Consider the following 20,298-nt stretch of genomic DNA (forward strand, 5'->3'; position numbering starts at 1 on the left):
TATAGGCTTCCAAAAATAATTGAAACATTATTAACATATTAAATCCAAAAAGGATTAGCTAATCGTATACATAAAATCACACAGACTCCATATTAACTAGATATGACTCTGGGATATATCTGTAAAGGGAAATAACTAAAGCCAAAGTGAAGGAAGCTATATAAGCAAAATTGCGAGGGTATTGTAATTAAGTTTAGGAAATATGGCTAGAGGCAAATATACAAATGTAAAAGTAGATTGATTAAAAATATAAAAAAAAAAAAATTAAAAAGTCTTTCAATATCACAATACATATTTAAAATCTATCATTATAATTGGTTCCTAGGTAGAAAATTTTTACATAGTCTATTGGATCTTATGTACAGTACATACACAAAATAACGTGAAAAGCTTCCAACAGCAATAAAAACGACATAGAAGGTAGGAGCATATGAAAAGGAGGATAAACACTGCATACGAAAAGGAGGATAATCACTGCATACGAAAAGGAGGATAATCACTGCATACGAAAAGGAGGATAATCACTGCATACGAAAAGGAGGATAATCACTGTTTAGACTAAAATAGCATTAACATCAAATTCGACATTAAGCCCTTTGGGTTGCATTGTACAGAAACGGTGATTCCAAAAGGATTCTCTTTGGACAAGTGCAGTAATTCTATTACCGCCCTCTAATACATTTGGGCTTGTTCAATCCCCAGACATAACAAGCTGGAAGGGTCAGAATTATGACATTTAAAAAAAATGTAATGAAACATTATGAGATTCCAAACCTAGGTGTTTATTGCAAATATGTACTAGAATTCTAACAGTTAGAGGGCAAGTGGTTCACCCCACATATTGCAAACCACATAGTCAAGATAGAACATAAATAGTACAAAGAACAACTCCTGCTCAGCGTAAAGGGAAATTGGTTGTGTTAGATCAAGGTGAATGCAGGATTTTGGAATAATCAAATACAGAAAAGGGACAGGCTCTGCAATGTTGCACTCGCGATCAAGAGCAATGGGCAAAATTCAAATGAAACTTTAATAGATAATGCAATAAAAAAGGTGGACAAAATATAACTATGTAAAAGAAAGAATATTAAATCTAGTCCAGGGTAGGTCTGAGAGATCAATATCAGAGCAGTGGATGAAGCGGCTAAAGGCAGTATATTGGCAGTGTTCCAACTGATTACTGACACCTAATTATAATCTTCCAGTGAGACAATTAAAATCAGCTTATATCCATGTTTGATATCAATATACACCGTGTACAGTATAACAGGGTGTCACGGACGCTCACTACAACCTGGACTAGACCACGGGGCCGGGGTGGGGATGTATATGACCGCCGCCCTACAACCACGGGGCCAGGTCCGGATAGCAGAGTCAGGGACAAGAAGCCGGGTCAGGGTAGGAGAGTGTACAGTAGGTAGGTCGGGGTACTTGCCGTGGTTGGAGAGAGAAGAGTAGTCGTTGTCCGTAAGCCGTGGTCGAGGAGCGGAAATAGCGGGAACCCAAATACGAGCTGAAGGCGAGGGATATAGAAGAGACGGGTCAGGTGCAGGCAGGGGTCACAACAGTGATCAAAACAAGGTTCTGATACAGGCAAACTCAGGCTGCAATAAGCACAGTGCATAAACAATGGTTTATGCTCAGCAACAAGAAGAGGGCTGAGTGGGTATATGTAGGGAAGGGAACCAATGAAAATGAGGCAGGGGGAATGCTCTAGATGTAGATAGAAAGCCGATAGGAGGAAGTTACATGCAGCTCAGGTGTGGCACAGCTGAGGGTGGTCCCGACATTAGCCACTGAGCAGCCTGCACGTGCGGGGAGAGCGTGGCGTGCAGCGGGCGCGCCACCACCATGGTTGTGCTCTTTGGTGTCGTTGCAGGCGCACGTCTGGGAGGGTTGTTTGCTGCGCTGGTGTGCGCACGCAGGCGGGAGTCCACGTGCATCCCCGGATGGCTGGCGTGACATGCTGGGGGGGGGGGGGCGGGCGTGATCCATGCGCGACCCTGACAGTACCCCCCTCTTCAGGGGAGACCTCAGGGCGACCCCGGGTTGGTTTTGCCAGATACCTGTGGTGAAAATTCCGGGTGATCCGGGGAGCATGTACTTGTTCTAGAGGGATCCAATCCCGCTCTTCGGGTCCGAATCCCCTCCAATGTACAACGTACTGGACGGAAGATTGGGGATCAGGTAAGAAGGGTTTCAAGAGTGAAATGTGGAATACTGGTGGGATTCTCATCGTCAGGGGTAGTCTCAACCGGTAGGCGACCGGGTTGACTTTTTCTAGGATGGAGAAAGGTCCAATGAACCTAGACGCCAGGTTGGGCGAGGATACTTAAAGGTGAATATTTGTCATTGACAGACTGACAGACAGACTTTTTGTCCTGGAGTGTAGGTAGGAATTTCCCGGCGATGACAATCAGCCTGTTTCTTTTGTAGGAAGACGGCATGTCTCATGTTTCTTTGAATTTTCTCCCAGGACTTCTGGAGGTATTGGATCCTGTTTTCTGCGGCAGGGACCCCCGAACTAGGAACTGAGGAAGGAAGAGTGGAGGGGTAAAAACCATAATTGATGAAGAAGGGAGATTGTTGAGTGGATTCGTTGTGCAAGTTGTTGTGCGCAAATTCTGCCCATGGCAGCAGATCCGCCCAATTGTCCTGGGCGTCCAAGATAAAACAGCGGATAAACGGCTCAAGCGATTGATTGGTTCTCTCCGTTTGTCCGTTGGTCTGTGGGTGGTAGCCGGAAGAAAAATGTCGTTTGATGTCTAATTTTTGGCAGAAAGCCCTCCAGTACTTGGAGACAAACTGCAAGCCTCGGTCAGATATGATGACTTGCGGTGTTCCGTGAAGTCGGAAGATGTCCTTTATGAATATTTTGGACAGTCTGGCGGCTAAGGGTAGACCCCTGAGTGGAATAAAATGCGCTTGTTTCGAGAAGAGGTCTATTACCACTAGAATAGTATCCATCCCCTTGGATTTGGGCAGTTCCACAATGAAATCCATTGATAGATGGGTCCAAGGCCGATCCGGGATAGGAAGGGGCTGAAGAAGACCTGGGGGTCTGTTGCGGGGCGTCTTGTTCTGGGTGCAGATGACACAAGACGACACAAAGTTCCTGATGTCCTTACGCATACCAGGCCACCAGAAGGTGCATTCCAGGAGGTCGATTGTCCACCAAGTACCGGGATGGCCCGCCATTTTAGGATCGTGGCCCCATTCCATTACTTGTCTGTTGAAGGTGGGAGGAGTGAACAGGCATCACTCTTGTACCCCAAGACCCTCTGGGATGCTGCTCTGTGCCCTTGTGATGTCTGGTAGAGCGCCAAAGATGTTGGCTGAGAGGATACAGGCCGGGGGAAGTATAGTCTCCTGGTGATCCTCCGATTTAACCTCCACCAGAACTTGCTGAGAGAGCGTGTCTGCCTTTACATTCTTGGAACCGGGAAGGTAAGATATGATAAAATTGAAACAGGTGAAAAACAAGGACCATCATGCCTGCGTGACCCCAAGCGACACGCACCTTCAATATAAAGTAGGTTCTTGTGGTCGGTCAGGATGGTGATGGCAGTCTCTGTACCTTCGATTAGGTGTCTACATTCTTCTAAAGCCATCTTAATGGCAAGGAGTTCCCGATTTCCCACATCGTAGTTCCTCTCGACGGCAGAATTTATTTTCGAAAAGAATGCGCATGGGTGAAGCCTGGTTTGAGGATTTCTCCTCTGGGAAAATACTGCCCCTGCTCCGACATCTGAAGCGTCTACTTCAAGGGTAAAGGACAGTGCCGGGTCCGGGTGCACCAATATAGGTGCCAAGATAATGGCCATTTTTAGCTTTTTGAAAGCTCTGGTGGCTTCAGGAGGCCACTGGGCTGGATCGGCTCCCTTTTGGGTCAAGGCCGTAATGGGCACCACCACTGAAGAGAAACCTTGGATACATCTCCGGTAGTAGTTTGTGAACCCGAGGAATCTCTGCACAGCCTTGAGGGATAGAGGACGTGGCCAGTCTATGATTGCTTTAACCTTGGCTGGATCCATGGCAAGTCCTGTGTTGGATATGATGTATCCCAAGAAGGTAGTTAAGGTCTTGTGAAACTGGCACTTCTCCGGTTTGGCGAAGAGGTGATCAGCTCGTAGTCTTTGGAGGACTTGTTTCACGTGTTCCATGTTCTCAGAAGTACTTTTGGAAAAGATCAGGATTTCGTCTAGATACACGACCATGTGTTGGTCGAGTAGGTCCCGGAAGATCTCATGCACGAAATCTTGCAAGACTGCGGGTGCATTGCAGAGCGAAGGGCATCACCAAATGTTCATAGTGCTCGTCCCGAGTGTTGAAGGCCGTCTTCCACTCGTCCCCCTGACGGATTCTTATCAAGTTGTATGCTCCCCGCAGGTCCTGCTTGGTGAAGATGGTGGCCCCTCGGAGCCTGTCAAACAGCTCTGAGATTAAGGGCAGGGGATAGCGTTTTTTAACTGTTATTTTGTTGAGCCCCCGGTACTCAATGCACGGCCTGAGGGACCCATCTTTCTTCTTTATGAAAAAGAACCCCGCACCTGCGGGTGAAGAAGACTTTCGGATGAAGCCCCTCTGAAGATTCTCTTGAATGTACTGTCTCATCACCTTGGTCTCTGGTGAGGACAGAGGATAAGAGCACCCCCTGGGAAGAGTGGCGCCGGCAGAAGATTTATAGGACAGTCGTAGGGACGATGGGGTGGTAGTTCTTTGGCCTATCTCTTATCGAAGACGTCCCGGAACTCTGTGTAGATGTCAGGCAGCTGATTCCCTGATTCCGGCAGTAGCACTCCTGCTAGACCTTTGGAAGGAGTCAGGCACCTCCCTTGACACTGGATGTTCCAACGGATAGGCCAGGCTCCCGTCCAATCGATTTGGGGGTTATGTAGCTGGAGCCATGGTAGTCCTAGGATGATGTCCACGGAGGGGGTGTGAATGACATCTAGTTGTATGATCTCGGAATGACCTCCATTGGCCTGCAAGAAGAGAGGTCTAGTTTGTAGAGTGATGAAGGTGTGTTGGAGTGGACGGCCATCGATTGCTTTGAGGCCTACGGGACGATCCTTATCTGTTAGGGGTATTTTGTTCCTCTCTGCAAATCTCTGGTCAATGAAGTTGCCACCTGACCCGGAGTCCAGGAAGGTCCATGTGGTAGTCCTGAAGGTGTTCCCGCATAGTACGATGGAGATGTAGACCCTGGACGGAAGTTTGGGAGGAGAAGAGATGGTTCCCAGTGTGGTCCTCCCGGCTTTCCCTGGGCTGTGGCATTTCCCGGCTTCAAAGGGCAGGTAGCAACTAAGTGTCCGCTATTACCACAGTATACACATAGTCCGGAGCGGCGTCTATGCTGACTCTCAACGGTGGACAAGCGGGTGAGTCCCAATTGCATGGGTTCGTCCATGGCTGGTGGTGGAAGATTTCCGCTTGTGGCCGGCTGAGAAAAGAATGAGGGCGTTGTTATTTTATTAACACCTTTTTATACCGGAATCATTGATTGAGCAAAGCATGGCGGTAAAATAAATTGTAATTTATTTCAGGAAAAGACATACACACAATGTAACACAATTTACAGGGTTAACACATTTACTGGGAACGGGGCTAACGAATATATCTATCCTCTAAACGAAATTCACAAAAATGACCTCTCTAGGAGCCCTTTTCCTTGACTGGTACGTACTCACGAAAGTCCTGGGACTGATTTCGGCATGTATTGCCAGCCGCAAAACTGCTAATGTATTAATCTGTGCCTGTTTATGGTACAGATGAATACAGTGGGAGCCAATGCTTTTTTTGGCAAATGCATTTAATTTCTTCTATTGACAGTTTTATTTTCTATGCTGTTTTATTGTTTAGATTACATTGATTTGAATTTTGATGGCTTGTTTTTTTCTTTTTACAGATTGGATAGCGATTTTATTTAATGATGTATTTTGGTGGCTTCTGGTTTTAATTAATGTGTTGCCTAGTAGTTGTATGAATTAATTGTTGTGTTGGTTACAGCTTTTAGGTATTACATGTATTTTTTGGCTAGTGGTATGATTTATGTAATTGATTGCATAGAAGTTTTAATTATTTTATTGAATGCCTAGTGGTTTTATTTCTTTAATTGACGGGCTAGTGGTTTTATTTAGTTAATTGCTTGGTTGGCTAGTGCTTTTAATTTGTGTTCCTGGGTGTTTAGGTGTTTAGGTGCTTGTTGTATCTGTTTTATTCTTGTGTATTTTTGACATACAAAAGCATGAATTAGTGTGACCATTGACTGCTATAGTAGCTTATCATGCCCATATTATATGGGTATGATGTACTACTATGCCACTCAATGGGTACAGAGTGGGTATAGTGAGTACAGAGTGGGTATAGTGGGTCCAGGGTGGGTAATTAAGCCTCCCGGGTGGGTAACCCCCTTAATTAATATAGCGGTAATTAACCGCTAAGGTGATCAAGGGGTTAGAGGCCATTAGATTGAATTTTTTTATGTATTGTTGTGCCATCGGAGGACATGGTCCTGCAGTATGCTGACGAGGACGCCCTTCATGTTGGCAGGGGTAAGTAGAATGGTTTTTATTTACTTTATTTATGCTGGCTGGCTAATGTGTTTAATAATGGGCAAATAATCTATTATCCATACCTGGATAATAGTTATTTTGCACATTACTGTATGTGTTTGGTGGGGGGGGTGTATTTATTGAAATGTAGGCCATGTCTCTGTTTTTTTAAATACAGGAATGGTACCGCAGGCCAGCGGGGACCCACGGGGACCACCCGAGGACCCACGGACGCCAACGGGGACCACCTGAGGACCCCTGGACACCTGCAGGACCAGACACCCGCAGAGACCACCTAAGGGCCCACAGACACCCGTGGGAACCACCTGAGGGCCCCAGACACCTGTGGGGATGACCCGGGGACCCCCAGACACCCGCGGGGACTACCCATGCAACCCGTTGGGGCCCATGGACACCCGCAGGGACCATCTGGATGCTCACGGAGCCTAGCGAGGACCACCTGTGGGCCCCCAGACACCTGTGGGAACCCCCCAAGGGTGCCCTGCAGACCCCCACCGGCCTGTGGTATTAATCCTGTGTGTAAAAAAATAAATAATGGTTTTATGGGGGGGGCACAGATGGTGGGTGGTTTATGTATTGTTGTTTATTAAATATTGCAATGGTTTTTGGTGGCCTAGGAGGTGGCTAGTAGGGCTGTTGTGTGTATTTTTTTGTATTGTGGGTAGCGGTGGTGGGTGAAGGGGGTATTAGCCCCAAGGATGGGTGTTTAGGCCTACCGGGTGGGTAGTGGGAGGGGTTAATGAAGGGGTTAAGTCCACTCGCAAGCCCCCCGCAAGGCCTTAGCACCCACCAAGGACCAAATAATGCCTTCACTCACCCCCGCTACCCACAATAAGCATGGCACTGGTGGTTAACCCCTTCATTTCCTTAGCGGTTAGCCCCTAACGTAATGAAGTTGCATGTAAATGCATTTTAAATGCATCTGATTCATGCCGGGGGTCTCCGGGGGTGATATTAATGGATATCAGCGCCGGAGTTTCCCAACATCAATCAGATGTAGGAAAAATGCATTTTTTTTCTAAGTGCCGTCTCGCTGCTCATCGGCAGCTTCTCACCACCTTCTTGCCAACTTTTTGTGGTGGGACTTTTTGGAGAGGAAATCTCCATTCTATAGCAGTGATCAGCCTTGATAAGATGATCAGGGCTACTAGAATTGAGCGAGTTTGAGAAGCTAGCGATTAGTGGCTTATCGCCGCACGTTTGGCAAGTTTGTTCTCCAGGCAAAAAAATTGGCGATTTTTGCTCTTATCGCCAGCTTATCTGGGCTTACTGAATCACTTTAGGCTTTTTTGGCGATTAGGGGCTTATCTCTGTTTATAGCATGAGGCCCATATTCTTTCAAGAAAAAACAAACAACAAAAAGCAATGAAAGAACTCTGCATTAAAACAAAGATTACTAAAGAGTAAAAAATAAAATAAGAAGGAAACCAGAACAGACTCTGTAAAACAGAAACCCAAACAGAAGAGCAAACAGTAAGAATCTACCTATACTACTGCACCTACAATATCATAGGAAACACACTGAATAATACAGAAAATACAGATAACATCCTGACATGTACGGCGCACCTGTGAGCATGTGACTGAGATATGCAACCAGGGTTAATACACATGGCTACTCTAGCCAACTTTTCTCATGTGCAAGATACTTTCAATGAGTTAATATTAACCACTAACGCAATTGCAATCAGATCTATCCACTGCCACCATCCGAGAAATATGCAAATTTTTTTTAATTAATATACATCTGCCAGGGTAAAATATGTCATAGGTTTTCCCCCAGAGATGTCACTGGCATAAAATATGAACATTCAAGTGTTTGGTCCAAAACACACCTTTGGTGAACTCTAATTTTCATAATACCTTGTTAAGTCTTATGTACTATTTTTCCCCATTGAAACAATATAAGCCTAACTCTGTCATAAATCAGATGGGAGGTTCACGATTTTACAACAGAGTAAACAAAACCCTAACAAACAATGTTTAAGTTTTTTCCTCAATATATAAACACACTCATAACTTCCTATGTCTAATACACATGTGAGTCATATCAATAGATTCAAGCGATTATGACAGACGTAACAAGACTAATTATGACTGTCTTATGTCTAGATCTGTGTGACAAATTGATATCTGCCCCTTATTACCTGCTAGACTGGACATGTGTGGTATGGTTTGATTTGTCTTTTTTGCCACAATGCTGAATATGTATCTCAGTAGAGATATTCTCATTTTTAATAAAGTCCTCCAACTAAGGCATGACCTGTGTGTTACCTATCTCTGGAATGCACCAATAATCAATCAAGAATGTTTAGTTTTCTTTAAGGCTGACATAAATGTACTTGGCTATTGTTTATGGTGCTCTAAATGACACATACTGTATATCCCTTTTAGTGATAGCCCTCCCTATTAAGGCCTCTTTGTAAGTCTGCACAGACCCCTGAAGTGTCTTTACCTATCATAAACCCAATATATTGTATTTTTTAAATCAAACCGTAGCTACATTAACCCCTGATACACCAGATTGTCTAAAAGACTTAATATATCATGATATTATCATGACACCTCCCTCCTCAAAATGAGCTACAAGCCATTCTCCGGGCTCACATGACTATTACCTTTGCCTTGGCATGACAAGCCATCAGCATTACCATGTTCTTTACCTCTCCTGTGATGGACCTGGAAAGTGTATTGTTGGAGAGTTAGGCTCCATCTCAGTAACTTCCCATTCTCCTCAGCCACTCTGTTTAACCAACTCAGGGGGTTGTGGTCGTTAATTACTGCAAAACTATTCTGGTACAGGTAGGACTGCATATTCTGCAGGGCCCACACAATGGCAAGACATTCCTTTTCTACTGTGGCATATGCTACTTCCCTAGGCAACAGTTTCCTAGTCAGGTACACAACTGGGTGCTCCTTACCCTGGCCATCTACCTGGGTGAAGATGGCTCGTAGCCCAAAGTTAGAAGCTTCTGTCTGTACTACAAACCTCCTATTGAAGTCAGGGACCTGTAAGTGGAGTTAATGAGGGAGGTTTTCAGGAAATTGAAGACCTACTCACAGTCAGGAGTCCATGTCACCAGTAGGGGTAGTTTCCTTTTTGTCAGGTCCATCAGAGGTTTTGCCAGGGTAATATAGTGAGGGACAAACTTTCTGTAGTACCCAGCAGTCCCTAAACAGGGCATCACCTATTTCTTAGTCTTAGGGGTGGGCTAAGCAGTAATGGTGTCCACCTTGCTAGGCTCTGGGCGCAGGGTCCCAACCCATAATCAGTGCCCTAGGTACTGTACCTCAGTCATACCCATCTGGCACTTTAAACACTGGTTTTATGGTTAGCCCTGCTGCTTTTATGCAAATGAGTACCTCTGCCAAGTGTTTGAGATTCTCCTCCCAGGAATGGCTAAATATTACAAAATCATCCAGATAAGCTACAGTTCTTCCTTCTAGCTCTTCTAACAGGTGATTCACGAGTCGCTGGAAGGTGGCAGGGGTATATTTCCTCCCAAAGGACATGACATAAAACTCATATAAACCAACCGGGTGATAAACTACCCACTGAAATGTTAATAAGCCAGGAAGACAAAGGATTTTGAATACAAAGCTGCATTCAATATGAACCCCTTCAGTGTACATCTGCGTCGCTCCAAAGGTGGACACTCTTTGGTGCAGCTGAAGGCAGCTAAAGGATGCGAGCCGTTTGCTGCCATTCGCTGATGTTTGGTGATGTTAAAGCTTCTCTATTTGAATCTGAAACTCACCAGCCCTTTTATCCCCTGTACCCAATTTTCCAACCCTATCTGTCCATGAAATGTCTGTGAATTAACTGTACAGTATAACCTCTGTTCATTTAATGTAACCATGTAATGTTATAACTCTGTGCCCAGGACATACTTGAAAACGAGAGGTAACTCTCAATGTATTACTTCCTAATAGCACATTTTATAAATAAATGCGGACCGTTCTTGACCCTCTGGCATCATGGGGATTTGCCAGTACCCTTTGCTCAAGTCCATAATATTCAAGTAGCTGGCACCTGCCAGCTGGTCTACCAGCTCATCTATCCTGAGCATGGCGTATGCGTCAAACAAAGTCGCTAGGTTTAGTCCCCTATAGTCAACGCAGAATCTGGTGGTCCCATCTTTTTTGGGTAGCAGGACTACTGGGAAATGGTCCATACAGGGGTTGGAAGGGCTGGAACCTCTGCTGCTTGGTGCTGGCGATGCCCTCTGGAGCTTGGCAAGTTCCAGTTGGTACCTTAGGTCCGCAGCGTGTCTTTCCCTTACATCCTAGCATTCTGCAGCATACCTCGCTTCTGTAGCTGCTTGCCTAACTCTTTGTGCTGCACGTTCTGCAGGATATCTCGCTGCTTTGCGTTCTGTAGCATACCTCGCTGCTTCGTGTTCTAAAGCTTGTCTTTCTCTCTCAACCCAAGCTCTTGGAACTGGGTGATGAACTGCAAACACAGTGAATCATCTACTGGTCCCGGATACTTGAGTGTAGTTTGTAAGTTTACATCCAGGGCATTGGCAGGCTACAAACTGCTGGCGTCTTCAGAATATGACAGTCCTGTGTTCCTTGACTTGTGGGCAATTTCCAGGGCTAAGCCACACTCAGTTTCAGTACCGTTGTCGTCCTGGCTCAGTGTAGCATCTTGCTCTCTATCATTTTCCAGCAAGATTTGTATCAGCTCTTCTTTATTTTTACCCAGACTTTGGAGATCACGCTCATCACACTGAGTCATCAGCGCCTCTTTCGTCTGGCATTGGTATAAAGCAGCCATATTCACTACACTTACTCAAAATAAAGAAATAGCAAAGAAAAACAAGAGGGGAAGAGCACAAAACTGTCTGCTAGTATGTTTTATAAAAATAGCACTGAGCAATAGCTATGGGGAACTGAGCTGTGATCTCTCACAAGACTCATACAGGTCAGTCACTTTTTACTGTTTCATTTCTCCCACAGGCATAAATGCAAACCACTAAAAAGCTCTGATATTAACAAATCATATCCCACTGCTACGGTATGCCACCATTTGTCACGTACGACACACGTGAGCACAATATTTAGTTATGCAACCAGGGTTAATACACACAGCAACTCTAGCCAACACACCTTTCTCCTATGCAAGGTACTTTCAATGAGTTAATATTAACCCCTCACGCAATTGCAATCAGATCTATCCACTGCCACCACCCAAGAAATATGCATAATATGTCATTAATATATATCTGCCAGGGTCTCAGGTCCCTGTTTATTATAGAAAAACTATGCACTTAACACACATAAATCTGTTGTAGCAAAATGTGTCCAAAAAGGTACTCTCTCCAAAGCGTGCAACAGTTCATTCAGAGCCCCAAACCATCACTTATTAAAGAATTATTTAATATATATACAAATACAGTGCTTCAGATTACAGAAAAGGATACTTACAAGAACATACAATTACAGTAAATGTAGGACAATTTCTTAAAATAACAGGATAAAACATAAATCCATATACATTACATCACCATAGGTTTTCCCCCCAGAGAGGTGACTGCCGTAAAAATATGAAAGTTCAAGTGTTTGGTCCAAAACACAGCTCTGTTGAATTCTGATTTGCATACTGTAATACCTTGTTAAGTCTTATGTACTATTTTTCCCCATTGTAACAATATAAGCCCACCCCTGTCATAAATCAGATGCTAGTTTCACAGTTTAACGACAATGTAAAAAAAAAAACCTAACAAACAACATTTAAGTTTTTTCCTCAATATATAAACACACTCATAACTTCCTTTTCTCTAATACTTAAACACACGTGAGTCATATCAATAGATTCAGGCGATTATGACAGATGTAACTAGACAAATTATGACCGTCTTATGCCTAAATCTGACTGACAAATTGATATCTGTCCTTTATTACCTGATAGACCGGACGTGTGTGGTATGGTTTGATTTGTCTTTTTTGTCACGATGTCGAATATATATCTCAGTAGATGACATCACATGATATTCTCATTTTTAATAAAATCCTCCAACTAGTATTCATTCAAGAATGTTTTGTTTTCTTTGAGGCTGACAGGAAGCGTCTTAGCCTATCATAAACCCAATATATTGTATTTTTTAAACGAAACCCTGGCTACATTAACCCCTGAAGCGCCAGATTGACTAAAAGACTTAATATCACATGATATTATCATGACACTCCCATCCATGGTGGGGTCTAACACACCTGAAATCAGATACCACAAGGAGCAAAAGAGCAGAAGGCCAACAAATGATTCAAGTTAAATAAAACAGTAGAAAAGATAGAGGGTTCGGGATGGGATTTCTGAGTGCCTGTCGGGTGGAGTACTCAGAGTTGACTCCAAAGGGAAATAAGCCCACATTCCCGATCACATAAGTGATCATGGAATGCACATTAGGGTTTTCTTTGATAAACCCATTCTTTTTCACTCCCCTTTCTATATCCCTTTCCAACCCACCCCCCTTCTCAGCCCCCTGGGATGAAGTTGATCAGAGCCGAACTGACCACCTTGGGAAAGTGGTTAATCATACCTTTATTGTCAATAAAATAGAGTTATGGCCAATATAACCTCAATAAAAATAGTATCAATAAACGTTAAAGGCTTAAATTCAAACAAAAAAATGAGATTAGCATTACAAGCACTCAAAAAAACTAAAGGAGACATCCGGTTTCTACAGGAAACTCATTTTAATACTAATACCCCTCCAAATACATTCAACCAAATATTTCCTCAGGCATACTATGCGTCATATACTACAAAAAAGAGAAGAGTAGCTATTTTATTTAAAAATAATACCCCATTTGCAGTTAGTAAGGTTACTACAGACCCAGAAGGAAGATACTTATTAGTGCAAGGGTCTCTGTCAGGAATTCAGCTATCTCTACTTAATATATATGCTCCTAATGATTCCCAAACAGAATTCTTGAATGATGTGTTATATACACTTGACCAACAGACTTTATCTTCCATAATTGTAGCAGGAGATATGAACGTAGTCTAGAACCGAGACTTAGATAAATCTATATCACTTGGAGCTGATCACTCTAAACAAACCCCCCAAAAATCCCCAAAAATTCAGGGAAATAATAAAAAGCTTTGCGCTTACAGATATTTGGAGAACCCAACATCAAGGTCAGAGGGATTATACTTTTTTCTCAGCTCCACGTCAGACTTACTCGAGGATTGATTATTTTCTGGGTACTAAAAATATTCTCCAGGCATCCTCACAGACAAATATAGAATCTATATCTTGGTCTGACCATGCTCCTATTGAGTTGGTGCTTTCTTTACCATTTGGAAAAAATTATAAGTATTCTTGGAAATTGAATGACTCTCTGTTAAATTCTAAAGAAATAGAGAGTATGATCAAACAAAAGTTGTCGGAATATTTTGAATTAAACACAGGTTCTGTGACTACCCCGGCAATTTTGTGGGAAGCACACAAGGCATCAATTAGGGGAGATTTTATATCTATTGCGACATATAAAAAAAGGGAGAAACAAAAATTATATAAAGAAATATCTGACAAATTAGCTTTACTAGAGCAACAACATAAAAATAAACCTACGAAAAAGTTATTCCAAATATTAGAAAAAAACAGAATGGACCTAAAACAAAACCAAATTGATGAAGTAGAGAGAGCACTAAAGTGGACAAATCAAAGATATTATGATAAAGGAAATAAAGCAGATAGATTGTTTGCCTGCAAACTAAGAGGTCTGAGAGTTCAATCTCAAATCCCAGTAATTCGTACAAAAGCAGGATCAACAACATATATTGAAAAAGAAATAGCTCAAGAATTTTCAAAATTTTATAATAAACTTTATAATCTAAATTCTAATCAAAATGTCCATACAGGTTCTGAGGCATTAACTAAATATTTAAGTAGGTGTAAACTACCGGTCTTAACAGAGGAAGAATCTCAAATTCTAAATATGTGAATTTCTCAGGAAGAACTCTTTGACGTATAAAATTACTAAAAACAAATAAAACTCCAGGCCCAGACGGTTTTTCAAATTTATACTATAAAAAATCCATAAAGGTTTTGTCCCCGTATATTCTTGAGACATTCAACTAATTCGTGGAAGGGGCCCCTATCCCCCTCTCGATGTCTACAGCTAATTTGGCTATCACACATAAAGAAGAAAGAGACCGCTCCAATGTGGAAGTTACAGACCTATTTCTTTACTAAACTCAGATTTAAAAATGTATAGTAAAATTCTAGCAAATAGATTGTCTTCAATACTCCCAGGTCTCATTCATAAAGACCAGGTAGGCTTCATCAAAGATAGGCAAGACTCTGATAACACTAGAAAAGTTATAAATATAATTGACCATGTTCATCTGACTAATACAAAAGCTATACTATTAAGTTTAGATGCAGAAAAAGCATTTGATAGAATAAAATGGATATTTCTTGATCAAACAATGTTAAAATTTGGATTTTCAGGCCCATTTCTAGAGGGTGTTAGAGCTCTTTATAGATCACCAACTGTCTATGTTAAACTTCCAGTAGGAGACTCAGTACCCATTGAAATAAAAAATGGGACCAGACAGGGTTGCCCCCTGTCCCCGCTTCTCTTTGCATTAACAATTGAGCCCCTAGTGTCTACAATTAGAGAAGATATAAATATTAAAGGAATTCAGATAGGAGATATAAATGATAAAATATCTATTTTTGCAGATGATATAATATTGTTCTTATCTAATCCATTAATCTCCATACCCAATCTTCAATATCAACTAACCGAATTTGGAAAAGTTTCTGAATATAAAATCAATAATGACAAGTCAGAAGCTTTAAATTTAAATTTGACAATACCTGAGATGTCACATTTACAAAGAAATGTTAAATATAAACGGAATTCCAAACATATTAAATATTTAGGAATTAATATAGCAAAATCATATCAAGATTTATACAAAAGCAACTATCCACCCCTATTTTAAAAAATTAAAGCAGATCTTCAAAGATGGAATACTGTAGCTTCCAGATATCTTGGATAGGCAGAATTGCCTCAGTAAAAATGAATATTTTGCCAAAACTATTATATTTGTTTCAGACAATCCCAATAAAAGTCCCATTAATTGAACTTAAAAATATAAAAATATCCCAAATAGAATTTTCCAATTTATTTGGAAAGAAAAAAGACCAAGAGTGGCAAGGTCGGTAATGTTAGCTCACAGAGGAGGCGGGAGCATGGGAGTCCCAGACATCATCAAATACTATCAGGCGGCCCAATTGAAACAAGTGGTGATGTGGAACCACGACCCGGCAACTACGTGCTGGCTGGGATTGAGTCAATTTATGTGAGTCCACTTTCACTGACGTCAGTCCTATGGACTGGGTTAAAAGAGGAAAGATATGTGGAGAAGTTTAAATTAGGATCGATGAGATGTACTGTACATGGGAAACTTGGTCTAAAAACAAAACAGAATATTCACTAAATTCAACTCCATCGTTATTAACGCCTATATTTAATAATCTTGAGTTTAGACCATGGTGGGCAAAAAAACATTCAAACAATTCAGAGAGCTAATATTACAACGGTAAATGACTTGGTAGTAGAAGGGAAACCAATGACATTTAAGGAGATACAAATAAAATATCAAACACATGATATTCCAATTTTTAGTTCTCTTCAAATTAGACATTATTTGTTGAAATTATTACAGTAAGAGAAATTTCCTGATTTAACAAAATTTGAAAGACTTTGTAAAAAAGGTGCGTATCAAAAGGGGTTGATCTCGAGAATATATGAGGAATTAATTCTAGTAACAACTCCTCAGAATCATAATTATATGTTAAAATGGGCTGAAGATCTCAATGTAGAAATAGATAGGGAAACCTGGGAGGATATCTGGGAATCGGCAGCGAAAACTTCAATTTGCCCGATAACGAAGGAAAATATATACAAAATGTTATTTTAATGGTACCTAATCCCGAGTAGGCTGAGCCAGATTTCCCCAGGCACATCAGATTTATGCTGGAGAGGATGTGGCCTGAGAGGAGATATGGTACATATATGGTGGTCATGTCCACAGATTCAAAAGTTTTGGACAAAGATCCAGATTATGTTACAGGAAATTACAGATACGAGAATCCCTCTAGACCCACTAACGTATTTATTAGCAAAGCCTGTTGAAGAGGTATCTAATAAGATGAGAAAAATTATCTCTATTGTTCTTACAGCAGCACGTTGCTCTATAGCAGCGGCGTGGAAGAATATAAATGTACCATCGAGACATACAATAATTAAAAGAGTGAATAAAGTTAAATTAATGGAAAAGCTTTCAGCTCAACTTAATCAAAAGTTAGATAAATTCTATAAGATATGGGAACTGTGGCCTCCGTTTTTTTAGGTAGAATCCTGATCATGGCTGATTGTTATCTCTTGTCTCTTTTACCTTTTAGCCCTTAAGCATTCAGAGATTTGAAATTTTTGCGTGTGGGTTGGGAAATTAGTTGCTTTAGGTTAAGTCAGCGGTGCACAAACTCAGGGGCATGAGATTTTTTTTGTGGGGGGGTGGCAGAGTTCCCATGCTCTGCCAGGGGATCGCGCAAGACCTCTGCGACCTCTACTTACTGGGATTCTGCCGGCTTCAGCATGCGTGACCATGGCAACGTGGCGTCAAATGACGCCGTGGGGTCATGTGACGTTACGGTTGCTATGGTAACGTGACTTCAAATGACGACGCGGGTCACGTGATGTGACATCACATGACCCAGCGGCGTCGAGGTACGGAGGGGGGTGGCCAATGGAGAAGGTAAGGCAGGGGAGGCGCCAATAACTAGCAGCTCACTCTTCTCATTCAGAGAGGAAAATGAGCCAAGAAACTGGATGATATCAATCAGGGATTGGTGGGGCTTTAGGGGGGCGGTAGATGCCAGCAATAAGAACGGGTTTAGAAAAGGGTAGGCAGATTTTGCCAACTGTGAGTTCAAAGGACAGTGGGCTTGGGGGCAAGTTAGCAGCACACATTGTAAGGTGTCTGCAATATAAAATAACACCCCTCCTCCTCTCTTTGACCTGTCTTTCCTAGAAAATGGAGTATCCCTGATTGGCGATGGTTGCATCGAGGGTTTTAGGAGTTAGCTATGTTTCTGTGAGAATGGTGGCGTTGGGTTTATATATAAGGCACTATGCCCTTTGTTCATCCAGTTTGGGCAGCAGGCTCTGTATATTTATATAGACCTTTTTGAAATTTGAAATGGGTATTCTCAGGGGTATGGCACAGAGTTGAAAAGGGAGGGCCTGGGTTAAGTTCAATATCATCTGCTAAAGAGAGTAACAGTATAGATAGAAATTTGAGTTGTTGTTTACAAGCTGTAAACTTGTGATGTTGGCCATTAGAATGAGTGGTGCTTGGTGTGCTGGTTTTCAGAGTTCTCCACCAACATTCAGTAGATAGTGCAAGTCTTTTGAGTAATCCAGGGTGTGGGCCAGGAGGGTGGAATTTGTAGTGGATAGAATAGATAGGGATGGGGAAATAGTTGAGGTCATTGAGGTAGAATGGTGGCAAGTGGGAGTTTGGCAAGAAGAGACACCCATATTCAATGATAATATGGACTAAAATGGATTAGCTTGAATTAAATCGCTACAAGGGAGCAGTATGATATCATAGGCATTACTGAAACATGGTGGGATGAAACTCATGACTGCTCAGTTAATCTAGAGGGTTAATCCCTTTTTCAGAAGGATCAAGTAAATAGAAGAGGAGGTGGATTATGTTTATATGTTAAACTGGATCTTAAACCTATTATAAGGGAAGATGTTGATGAGGGGAATGATGAGAATGTAGAGACCTTGTGGATAGAAATTAGCAGTGGAGGTAAAAGTACAAATAAACGGTTTGTAGGGATTTGCTATAACCCACCAAATATCTGTGAGCTTGAGGAAGCCAAAATGCTTTTGCAAATGAAGAATGCGTCAAAACTAGGTCATGCTTGTATAATGGGTGATTTTAATTATCCAGACATAGACTGGGGAAACGAGATTAGCATTACAACAAAAGGAAACAGGTTTTTGGGGGTACTTAAAAGACAATTACTGGATTTTATAATATCAAAGAATGTAGATGTAATAACAAATATTAAGGTCCGGAAACATTTGGGTAACAGTGATCATAACATGATCTCATTTGAAAAAATGACAATTTAAGACCCGTTCAGTATGAGATGGGCAGTCAAATTATTGGAGAAAAGGAAAAAGCAGAGGTATAAAACACATGATTATTGTAGATCCCAAGGTGAGAGAGGTGGTGCACAGCAGAGTGGATAACTATTCATCTTGGTTTGTACTCGTGCTACCAGCATTGGTAATCATAGTAAAAACTGGACATGAACAGTCCATGAACCTGGCCCCGATGGCATACATCCAAGAGTTCTTAAGGAGTTGAGCTCAGTAATAGCCAAACCATTACATTTAATATTCAAGGACCTCATTTCCACAGGCTCAGTACCACAAGATTGGCCTAAAGCAGACATGGTGCCTATATTTAAAAAGAGAGATCAAAATTGGGAATTACAGACCTGTAAGCCTAAACTCAATAGTGGGGAAGCTATTTGAAGGTTTAGTATGGGATAATATTCAGGAATACCTAATGGAAAACAAAATTATTAGTAATAGTCAGCATGGATTTATAAAGAATCGTGCCAAACTAATCTTATTAGTTTCTTTGAGGAGGTAAGTAGGAATTTAGTACAGGGTAATGCAGTTGATGTGGTCTACTTTTTTTTTGCAAAGGCTTTTGATACAGTTCCACACAAGAGGTTAATGTACAAAATAAAGCAAAATCGGACTCTGTCAAAATATCTGCACCTGGATTGAAAACTGGTTGAAGGATAGACAACAGATAGTTGTAATAAATTTAACTTTTTCAGGTTGGGCTAAAGTTGTGAGTGGAGTACCTCAGGAATCGATATTGGGATCCCTGCTTTTTAACTTGTTTATTAATGACATGGTTGGCATATAGACCCAAGTCTCCATCTTTGCTGATGAGACTACATTTTGTAAGGTACAGTAGCAGAATCAGAGCAGGATGTAATTTCTCTCCAGAAGGACTTGGAAAGACTGGAAACTTTGGCAGCTAAATGGCAGATAAGGTTTAATATAGGTACATGTAAGGTTATGCATTTGGGAAACAAGAATAAACAGGCAATTAACAAATTAAATGAGGATACATTGGGGGAATCCTTGGTGAAGGATTTAGGAGTGCTTGTAGACAGCAAGGCTTAGCAATAGTGCCCAAAGTCATGCATTACCTTCAAAAGCAAACAAGATCTTATCTTGCATTAAACGGGCAGGGAAGTAAACATAATTATGCCCCTTTATATATAAAGCATTAGTAAGACCACATCTTGAAATGGAGTACAATTTTGGGCACCACTTCATAGAAAATACATTATGGAACTTGTTATGGCCCTCCAGCCCCTTGTAACAAAGGGGTAGGGTCAGACAGATCCCCTTTAAGTACACACAAAGTTTTTCTATCTTCTGCAGTTGTATTGGCAAAAGTACAGGGGTGGCACCTGTGGGGGGAAGGTAAATTAATAATGCCTTGGGAGAGGAAGTAAAAGATGTGTACTCACAGACTGCTAGATCTAAAAGGAAGTGTGCTAGTCTGTACAAACAGGATATAGTCAGAACTACACATACAACAAGTGTTGCTGGGAGAACCAACAGGGGTCTGTGCAGTAGTTGCTAGGCA

This window comes from Ascaphus truei, chromosome 9 (genome assembly GCF_040206685.1).
Source record: "Ascaphus truei isolate aAscTru1 chromosome 9, aAscTru1.hap1, whole genome shotgun sequence".
Taxonomy (NCBI): Eukaryota; Metazoa; Chordata; class Amphibia; order Anura; family Ascaphidae; genus Ascaphus; species Ascaphus truei.